Genomic DNA, 11,333 nt, shown 5'->3' with positions numbered 1-11,333 from the left:
TGATGCCCCTGTTATCTTGCCAACCTCATTTCTCGCTATAAATTGGTCCAATACAGACCTTGGCACAATAATGTGTAAACCGTAATCTAAAGTTGGTCAGGATGAACCCACCTCTCCAGTGAGGAAGCCAGCTTTAGATTAATGTGACTTGATGACCTTTCTGGCAGTCCCGGAGCGATGGCCTGACCTGACGGGGACCGAGACCTGAGCGGTGCGGCCTCGGCTACGGGGACCGGCCCGCCCGCAAGCGCCCGGTCCCGGTGTCACGCTGCGGGGGACTGGCCCCATGCAGCATGACCGTGCTGCTCCCTTGGAGGCCCTGGCACGGGCACAGCTTCTGCTGCTCTCCCCCTGGTTTTCGAAAGGCTGAATCTGGCCAAGAGCATTCACCCTCCTAAAATGGGTAGGAAAAAGGCAGAGCCACGCTCCTGTTCCCATTCTCCTTTTGGAAAAGCTGGAAGATGGGGCAGTGGGTGCCCATGGCTCCCTCTTTAAGGGGGTACAGCAGACGTTTTCCCCAAACATCAAGGCGTGGCATTAGCAGGAGTTGTTTCTGAGGCCATATACTCCTGCATCACCTCTAAAGCAGGGCTGTCATGCCAGAGCTTAACCTGTATTCATACAGCAGGGCTCTTGCTCTGGGACCAAATACTGAAAGAGGATCATCATATCTGTAAAAATAGATGCTTCTCATGAAGGCACATCACAGGCCTGTTTTATTGTCCACGCAGTTGTATTTACACCTGACAGCATGAGCTAAGTAGGATGTATTCAAGCTGAGGTAACACTGTTCTTTACAGCTGATTCATGGTTTCCCAAACCTGATCGCAATATTTGTTCCTCTTCCAAGCAGTCCAGTGTTACTACTGCTCTCGCTGGGCTGCTCTGGCCATCATAACAAAGTTATTATTAGAGAAAAAATGAATCAGTGTGAGCACACGCTCCTTCCCCTCTCCTTTGCAGGGCTGCAGCCAGAACTAGACTGAGCTGAGGACGCTCTGCATCAGCAAGAGGGTTGCCCCAGCTTACACCAGTCAGAGCAGTGGTGCAAAGAGACTCCTTCCCCCTGCCACACCAGCCCCTCGTGCTTTGGCTGGACCCACTTCACCTCTCAACCTGCCCCCAGCTTTCTCCCAAACCCAGGCTGCAGCCTCAGCTACTTGCTGTAAGGACGCACGAAACTAATGGCACAGAGTTTGGAGTGGGATGATAAACTACCATGGTGAGCACTGTACATACCCAAAGGCATTGCCACAAAGCAGGCAGCATAACAGATCAGGAACAACCATCTGGAGAAAGCAGACACCTCCCCCCCCAAAAAAGAGGTGTGGGAATAGGGGAGGGGGTTCAAACTCAAAGGAGCCCAGACATAAACAGAGGCAAGTGCTGAGGAATTTGAAGTGGTCTTGTGCTAAAGAAACCTTTCAGCAGGGGGACGGAGAAACAGGCAGACCCGAGTGTTTTTTTGCTAGTTTTGGGGTGATTGTAAAAAAATTCTGGGTCAGAAGGTACACTGAACATGCAAGGATGCAAAGCTCTCTGGTATCACGCAGATTCTCAACATGAAAGAGCCAAAGCGAGTCCGACCCTCTCCCGGGGAATCTCCCCACATGCCACACTTGGGGACAGTCTCAAAAATGGCACTGTTGGTTATGCTCCCCCCCTGCCCCCAGCAACCCTTGCCACCCACTGCTCTGGCAAAGACCTGCAGTACAGACCTACCCCTCAGCTCTCCCTGCCCGCCCTGGAGCCAGCACTGCCCAGCTGAAGGCAGGCAATGGGCCAGTCTAGAGGGAAAACCAGTCTTCCTTTCCATGATAGCTACTGGCTGCTGAGCCCCCCCCCCCCCCCCCCCCGCAAGAGACTACAGCTCTGGGACAACCCCAAAATTACTCTGTTGCACCCACTTTCTTTACAGAAAGGTTTTATTCAGAGTCATTCAAGAGCTTGGCCCTCAAGGAATAAGCACAAGACTAAACACAAAACTTCCTAAGAACTAGTTTCAAGGGAGTTTAAAAATTAATTGAGAGTCAGAAAGGAGGGATCAAAGTTAAACCAGCACCACCACCCTTCAGACCACAGCCAGCAACTGAGGGTTTGGGTCCATTTGCTCAATTCTTTGGTCTGCTTTGTTACTGCAACTGCCTTAACTTCTTTTTGCCTCTCATCTGCCCTGCTGCAACAGGGACATTTGTTTTAGTGGCTCTAAGCAGAGCATTAGTGCTTGCCATTTGCTTAAAACCCTCTTTCTGCAGCACTTGAGCACCATTTTACCTCCAGCCTGCTCTATTCTCCAGTGCAACACAATGCCACGGTATGAGAATGACCCCACAAAGCTGATAAAATATTTAAGACGCCTGTTCCGATTATGTTAGGTAAGCAAATACCACAAGAGCCTGACCATTAGTGAACCTGATAAGCCCATTCCCCCAGGACTTGCCAGCAGAGCCAGCCAGAGACGCCTGAACTAGAAGCAATGGGGCAGCTGCCCTTCCCAAAAGAGAGGGGAGCCCAAAGGTGTATTTTGCAGAGGCTCAAGGAATCTGCAACCTGTGTGCCCCACTGTAAAAGCATATTATATAGATGATGATATTGATGATGATATATAGATACATAGATAGAGGTACAGAGATAGGAGATATAGAGAAACAGAGATAGATATATCGATATAAATACAGACACAGATGTATCAGTATAGATATACAGATACAGATATATACAGATATAGATATATAAATATATAGCTACAGGTACAGCGATATAGCTAGGCAGACGTAGATTATATAGATACATACAGACAATATAGACATACAGATGCAGATGGTGGAGATGTGTGCCTGTGTATGTGTGTATACAGCAGGTCAGCAGGTGTTTTTCACAGGGCATTGCATTCAGCTGACAGCAAGTCAAGTTAAAAGAAAGAAAAATACTTGACATAACTGGCCAGTTCATGTAGGAAATTGAGTCAAGAAAAAATAAATAAAGGCAGAAACCGATTAGTTTAAATCTGAGGCCCTCTGGATTTTAATGGATCGCATAGGAAGACAGGAAGCTTTGTATGGAAGGACTCTATATCCTCCTTGCACTTTCTCTTTGTTTCACTAATCATTTTCATTCTGTGTTATAAGGCAGCTGAGCCAATTCCAGCTTAGTAAAAGTTTTTCTTAGCTTCAAGAAGCTGTGCTGCAAAGACAACATGTAGCCATGGATGAGAAAAAGGAACCGTTCGCAGTGGGACACACAACCGCCGACTCTGGTTACGCAGGATTGTGTTTGGTATCACAACACCGGCCATTGTTTTCACTGGGGTTTTCTGTTGTCGGCATTTTGCTGTAGCTATTCCCCGCACTTTGATCTAGAAGTTAAGTTGTCAGAACTGAAGTTAAATCCAGGCAGTTTTCACAAGCTGAGCAGGGAGCATGAGAGAGTGGTGGCTTTGCTTTTGTCCTGTCGCAATAGTGGCTTGCCTCTATCAGCAGAATTTCTACCGTTCAGCTGGACTAGGTGCAAGCTGAACCGAGTGACACCCTCTTTGCACCTAATTCCCACAATCCTAAACTCATCCCCTAAAACAGCTGAGGGACTATTAGCCCTCTGTGAAGGTGTTCCTGCTACCTTTGTGCTAGTACTGGGTGGGATGAGGTGGAGTGCCTGCGAGGACATCCACAGCCCCCCATTTCCACAGCAGTACAATGGGGTAGCGTCCTGGTTGTGCTGGCAGTGAGGTTTGCAGGGGTCCCACTGCACTGACCCACTTGGCTCTGGCACTGCAGGTGACTCCTGTCACCACACTGCAAGACCTGAGCTAAACCAAGGTCTTGTATTCACCCGACTGTACCCTAAGCCAACCTGACTAAAACCTGGGGAAAAAAAAAAAAAAAAAAAAAGCAAAACAGCAGAAAGGCATTTATCACACTGCCAGCGCAGCAAACTGGTGTGGCAAACCATGCAGCTCGCTGTGTGCAGAGCCCTGCGAGGGTCAGCAGCAGGAGAGCACGGTGAAGGCCGTGGAGTGGAAATGGCCAAGATGTTTGGGAGTTGCTGCGTGGTGAAGCCATACCCTCGGGGCTGTGCCCCAGGCACCAGACAGAAACCTGAGCAAGACGGTGTCCCCAGCTTGTGCCATCAGTGGCCGTGGTGCTGCCTCTTGCTCCCCGTGAGGTTTTCCCACCCAAGTGCACAACAGGTGCTCACCCACCAGCAAGGGTCCACCCAGAGTCATCCTTTCCCTCCAAAGCCCACAAAGCAAAAGTAGCTTTAAAACATACCCTGCTCTCTGCCTTCAAAGAGTCAGCAAACCTTACTCCACAGAGAAAAGGAAACCCAAGCTGCTGATTAAAACAATGCTTTTTTTTTTTTTTACAGTTGCTTTCCAGAGCAGAACCCACATTTTTAATTACGAAGACCTTCAGGCACAGCTTCATGAGGGCAATTTCCTTGGCCATGTTATGCTGCTTGTCACTCAGGAAGAACTGTACAAAGTCCTTTTTGCAGCAGCAAAACCAGATACCATTTCGATGCCTCTCACAAAATTGTTGCTCCTTCCCTTGGAAGCCCTGGCCGAGGGCAGGGAGTGCTTGCGGCCGAGCCCTGCCGAGGGACAGTGCCGCGGGAGGAAGCACCGACACCCAACGGGGCCCTGGCACTCACAGCTCCTTTCTGGGGCGGGATGAGAAAGGCCCATTTTTCCTAATTGGAAATTAAGCCCCCTCGGCTTGCCAAAGCCACCGAAGACGTCAGGAGCAAGGCAGTCCCTTTTCCAGGAAAGCTGTGCTTCTAACGTGGTATGAGAGCAGTAGGATCCCATCGGTGCCGCGAAGCGGAGCTCCATCAGTCGCTGCTGGGCTAATCGGAGCCAGCAGCTGGGAGGGGAAGCCAAGGACAGCTTTTAAATGCACGTGGCGGAGAGAGGAATGAAAAATATTAATTTTAAATGGATTGACGCTGGCCTTGGAACTAGGCAGGCAAACATCCAAGCCTGTCAGGAGGGAGTAATGAGGGCTTTTAAATTAGATGTGATCACCTATCTGTGGCTGTACAGAGTGTTTGCTGTGAATCCCCCGTACCTCAGGGAGAACCCCAGACACGTTAGGTTACCATTGGGCTGTCCGTGCACCAGCTCTTTCATCAGGGAGTTTCAAGTGCTTCTCAGGCTTTAATTTAGTGCCTTAATTATCCAGGGATTTAGGTAAATATAATTGTCTTTATTTTTCCCAGCAGCACAGAGAGGAATAGACTGACAGAGAAACCAGAAAATGTCAGCACGCCCCCCACTTTCCTACCCCCTTTCCTGCTCCTGCCAGCAGCCTGTACATCAGGGCCCCGCCAGGAGACTTCAGGCAGGCGATGCTTTACCTGCTGAAGGCATATCCATGCAGTCCTCTCTAGAAATTGCAAGCCTTGCCCTCAAGGAGAAATGAGCTGTTTTGCTTTCCATTTGTCTTCTTCAAAGCTCTGGCCAAGCTCACCCTCATTAGGAGGCCATTAAAACACTGATGTTCTTCACATTATGATTTCCTCTTGGATTAGTCGTGAAGCTTTTTATACACTGTAAAAAGATTCTCCAGTTCTGACATCTCTTTTTTTTTTATTTGCCCAGACCAAAAGCCTGCGAGGAACAGGAATGGGAAACCATATCGGCATTCAAATAAAATGCCACAATCATCCACAGAGGCGAGGGGAAAGCCCTGCAGTCTCATTAGCCAAACTTCCACATGGTTCTAATCAAACGGGTGGGAGGGAGACATTCCCTTGGCCACGGATACCACCGATTTTTTCCTTAGGTTCCAATTCTGTAACTCTTATTCATCCGAAGATAAACGGGCTTTTCAGGCAGGGAAAGAGGGCTTTGGGACCGGGCTCTAAGGCTTTTCATGTATTCAGTTGTCACTTGCCTTTTACATTCAAATTCTGATGGGTCAGACTTCCTAGACGGTGTCTTTCAACACCTAATAACTCACCCAGCAAGCTCCAGTGCTAATACAGATGTCTTCTTATCAAGTTTGAAACAGGGGGGTTTGGGGATTATTTAAAAGACACTTTTTGGTGCTCTCTCCCTCTGCGTTTATACTAAGTCCTTCACAAGGATTATTTATGTGGCATTTCTTTCCGATTACACAGTTGAAAACATCACCTGTTTTAGCAGGAGATTTCTGGGGTGAGTGCAGAAATATTTTGAGGAATTTGGTCATCGCCATTTACTAATGGAAAATCTAGTAACTGAGTGGGGGTTTTTTTAAACCACAATAAATTTTATATTTGTTACTGCTGGATTCCCATTAAATGCATTAATTACAGGAATGTTTAATGAAGCAAATAAAAAAAAAAAGCCATTATGTATAGAGTACTGTGAAAAACAAGGTATTCAGCAGAGTGTGCTCTTATATACTCTTAATAAAAGACCTTACCTTAAGGTAAAAACCCAATAAAATATGCCATAATGTGCTATGGGACCCACTGTTGATTTACAATGCATTAGTCCTTTAGCAGTAAGCAACTTTTGCACAATACACAGCAACCTTTTATATATTTATATATAAGACCTTTTTTTTCTTCTAACAAAGATTTACTGAATTTCCCCTGAGCATATTCATTTTCTAAAAAGTTCTTTGTTTTGTTCTACTATATTAGTTGTAATAAGGGCAACAATCTCCTTCCTGACTGATACTTGTAATATTAAGATTACAAAAAATACGAGTCAGTATTACAATTCCTTATACAGAAATATTACTCTGGACGCTATATGAGACTAAATGCAAACGGAGTTTGCTAATATCTGGCATTTTTCAAAACCATAGCACATTGGGCGAGGTCTAGAAATACGTGGTGGAATTATCGTAAAGTCCCAGTTTCTAATTCCTCCAAGGAACTATAAATGAGTAACTTTTAAACTAAGTTCACACACCTTCTGTTCCCCCAAATTTAAAGGACGAGTATATAAAACCGATACCAGCAAGTTCAATCTAACCGCCGAGAAAGTTAAATCATGCGTCTCACAATGAACATGGGTTGAAAACCTTGAAGAAATACAGGATTCCCCAAAATGCACTTGCCGATCCTTCGCGTGTCATCAAAGACTGTTTTTTTTCAAGTAGGATGTAATGTCTCATGATATAATGGAACAGTTCTCGGTGTTCCCTATTAGTCACACTGATTATTATAGTTGGCACAGGGTCCTCTCCACGTTCACTCCTCTGAGGTATGTTTGCTCTCCGATGCCCGTTCACTGCACTATAAAATCCCCTTGGATTTAACAGGGCCCCCTCCTGCCCCCCAGGGCCCTTCACCCGAAGTAACGGGAGGGGAGCACGCAGGACCCCCACCTTGTAAGTGCGCACACACATGCAGAGGGGCCGTTCCACCCAAGTCCTCGGGTGCTTTCCCCCCGACGCACGTACATACCCGCCGGTCTGTGGCCTACAAGTCAAATACGTGCAAGAGATTTTGAGGGGAAAAAGATGCCTCTTTGCGTGCCGTGGTCACCTGAGAACGGTCTGCTTTGCAAAAACATCCCCATCTTTGGGGCAGCAGAGCGGGGTGGAGGCGTTTCTCTGCCTTTTTTGATGCCAGCTTCCCCACGGAGGCTGCAGAGGCCCATGGCACCCGCTCCCAAGCCCCGCGGCTGGCGGGGAGCCCCCGCCTCAGGCCAAACAGCCCGAGGACCCTGAACCCGGAGAGCCTCCGAGTTTTGCAAGACCTCGGGCAGACGCGTTTGCTCGGCCGGACGGCGGCCGGGGGTCAGGGCGCGGCCGTTACCGACCGGGCCGGGGCGGCCGCACCGGGAACTCACCGGCGGCGACGGGGCCAAACCCTCGGGGCCGAACAACGGGGACGCGGTGGTGGTGCGGGCTAGTTCGGCCCGGCCCGGCCCGGCCCGGCGCGGCGCGGCGCGGCGCGGTGCGTTCCCGGTGCGCTCCCGGCGCGTTCCCGGTGCGGCCGTGCCCCCCTGCGGCGCGCCCGGGAAGCTCAGGCGGCCGCCGCCGCTCGGCCCCGGGCAGCCCGGCTGCGGCGCCGGCCCTGGGCCGGGGGCCCGGCTCGGCCATGGCGGCCCGGCTCGGAGCGAGGTGGCAGCTCCCGGAGCGGTGCTGCTGTGCTGGCCTTCCTGCCCGCACCCGAGCGGCCGCAGGGCAAACCGTCCCCCTGAGCCTCACCTGACGGAACAGTAACTCATCAAACCCCAGCAAAGTCAAAATCGCCACCAAAAGGAAACCAAAATTGTTTCCCGCCCACGTCAGCCAACGCCGTGGCTGCGTGGTCACTAGGTCTCACACAAGAAAGAGACAGCGCAATACTCTTTTTTTTCTTTTTTTTTTTTTTTGCAAGAATGGGGAACGGTGTTCATGAGTTTGGTGGCAACCCCACCGTACACCAGGTTAGCAGCACCACGGGGGAAGCGCTGCCCTTGTTCACGTAATGGCTCAGCCCTTGCTCAGGGTCACTCTTTCGTCTGGGGGAGGGCACTGAAAACCACCGTGGGCTCAACGGGCTGGCATCTCTTCCTGCAGTGCTACCCAAAGAAAAGGGGAGGGGGTTGCACTTGTGGTTTCTTCCCTTTCCTATTTCAGAACTGACAATTTTCACTGTCCTCTCATGTGCCTTACTACGCACCTGACATTGCCATCTACTTCTGTTTTTCAGCAAGAAACCAACTATGAAGATGCAGCTGTAGAAATGTGAATGAAAATTTCCAGCCACAGAATGAAAACAAAATGGGAATTAAGAGAGTTGTCATCATAAGTAGCATCCTTACTCTTTTTTTGTATAGCTGCTTTCTCTGTGGACTGTGCTATTTCTGTTATCAACTTCAACCATTGTAGAAATGACAAATTGAAAATTGGACAAGAAAATGCTCAGTTGGAGTAAAGCTCCAGAGCTTATAAAGAGCATACATAGACATGTGCTGTGTGAATAATGCATCTCTTTCTTCTGTACAGCAAGGGCAGCCTTCAGTTTTCTGAAGCTTTTCCTGTCAAAAGGCTAATCCTGAAAGAAATTAAACAAGCAGCATGGAGGTCTCTATAGGGGGGACAGCACAGCCTGCAGAGGCACCCAGTGCTTTGGTCATAAATGGCCGAGGTTCAGTAGCAGGGGATGTCCAGTGTGGAAGGAGGCCATGAAGAGTCAAGTGCCAAACACGGCCATCTCCAAACTATGTGAAAACACCCCATTACATGCCAAAACTATTGCCCATCTGAGGAACACATGGTGCCCTGGCTCAGACATATTTACGAAAGCAAATGACAGCCCTCAGGGACAAGTGATGCTCTTGGAGACATGGGGCTGGAGATGCTGTGGAGGAGGCAGCTGGAGAGAGAGGGGCTTTTGGCTGGAGGTGCTCCCTGCCGTAGAGAGGGGCACCTCTGAGGGACCCACACTGGGGCAGGGACAACCCCGAGGGATGTAAATAAGATGCAAAAAGCAGCAGAGGGAAACCAGAAAAAAAAAAAAAAAACAAAAACATGCAGAAGCCAAAAGAAAACAGTACACCCAGCACAGCAGACACGAACCAGTTTCCTCACAAAGGGATTGCGACAGACCAAGTGTAACCTGTGTGGGAAATCAGAGAAGCTGCGATGAGGCAGGGCTAGAAGAGGTATTTGACCTAAGATGAGCATTGGAAAGGAAAGCTGTTTACTTCAGTGTTTAATTGCTGGTGCTTTGTTTTTCTCCGTACCTTAATCAGTAATCAGAAAGTTATGTTAATTGGCAATAAATAAAAAGGTAAAAATTCCACAAATTGAGACTATTTTGCCCATGACACCCTGAGCACATTATGCTGGTTGACAAGAATAAGGGGGCCATAGCCCCTTATTACCCATTCACACTGTAAATGTACCTTAACACAACATACTCTGTACTCACCACCTTGTAAACTACATTATTCATCACAAAAGTTACTCATGCATTGCCAATGATATAATTCATCTTTGGACATATATCTTATGGGAATCTGGCAAATTATCATTTAGGTTATTGACGCTTGAGGCATCAATGGGAAGAGCAGAAACTGAGAAGAAATCCAAATCTTTTGGTCACATGGGACTTCTAAAAGAAGCCAGATAGGTTTTGTCTAAAAATATTTGAAAGTTTTCAAGCCATGTGCAAAGATTTCCGTCCAAAAGAGTGCTCATGCATTCTAAGTAAAACCACTAAAACAAGAGATTTAGAAAGAGAAATCTCAAATATCTGAGTAAAATTCTGAGTCACATCTTACATTTAAAACATTGTACATAAATAGGAGAGAAAAGTACTGTTATTATTCACCAGCAAGTTGGTTTTCTCCATTTTGCTGTGTGTTCCAGCAACTCCCTTTAATTAAAGGGATCCTTAAGAGCACGGCGCAGCTATCCTTCTTAGTGCTGTTGTTTAGAATGAATGTCTGCAGCGGACAACCCAAACAAATATAGCAGCCCTTTGAATCATGCTACCGAAAGTGGGTTTTGCTGGAAACTACTTCTAAAAAACAGTCATTAGGTTAAAAACAAAGCTGAAACCCTCTTTCTTCATACTGATACTCCAATACAGTACAAAAGCTTCCTGTGCAAGTGCTGATTTTTATGCCCGTGCCTAGCTTTTAGTACCGTGGGACTATTTGTGGTGGTGCAGATAAGCACAAGCATGAGTGTTTGCAGAAACTGAGCTTATCTCCAGCCTCTATTAGCAGAAATCAGGGTACTCAAGCAGACACACACTGCTTTCTCTCATGAGCCACAGGGTGAATAGCCTCCAAGTTTCAGATCTCCTTTTCCACTCTAACTTTAAAGTAAAAACTTCAAAAGTCTGCAGTAAGAACCTTCAGGGATTAATGTAATTCATTCTTTCCTGTCCAAGTTTTACATTGTGGGGTTATTACGTTGCTCACCACAACTGCAAGCTCTTGGCCAGAGACAACTGTTTCAGTTTATTTTAACAGGGTGTTTACCTTATTAAAGTAATAACAAAGAAGGATGATTGCATTAATTACTACATCAAACTAGCTGCCATGGCACTCCCCCGCCAACCCTCAAATCAATTAGTTGCATCTGTAAGTCAAGTGATTGAAGGGTTTTTTATTATTATTCCTTTCCCCCCCCTTTTTTTTTTAAAAAAAAATCCATTTTGCCATTAATAGTGTCTCTTCGAGTGAAGCTATTGTTCTTCACTGAGAGGAGTGGAAGATTTAGATGGTCTCCTAACATATGGTAAGAGGTTTGAGGCTTGATTCATGGTTACTCAGAACCTTCTGAAGTGATAGATACCCCACAAAGTGATTTTAAAATGCTACTATTTTCAACTGATAGCAGTTTAAACTCAACTTCCCCCAGTGTAACTGGTTACAGGGATGCCAAAAAGCA

The sequence above is a fragment of the Tyto alba genome, unplaced genomic scaffold, assembly GCF_018691265.1.
Source record: "Tyto alba isolate M040663 unplaced genomic scaffold, T.alba_DEE_v4.0 Super-Scaffold_38, whole genome shotgun sequence".
Lineage (NCBI taxonomy): Eukaryota > Metazoa > Chordata > Aves > Strigiformes > Tytonidae > Tyto > Tyto alba.
The sequence above is the reverse complement of the archived record's forward strand: the minus strand, read 5'-3'. Positions refer to the sequence as shown.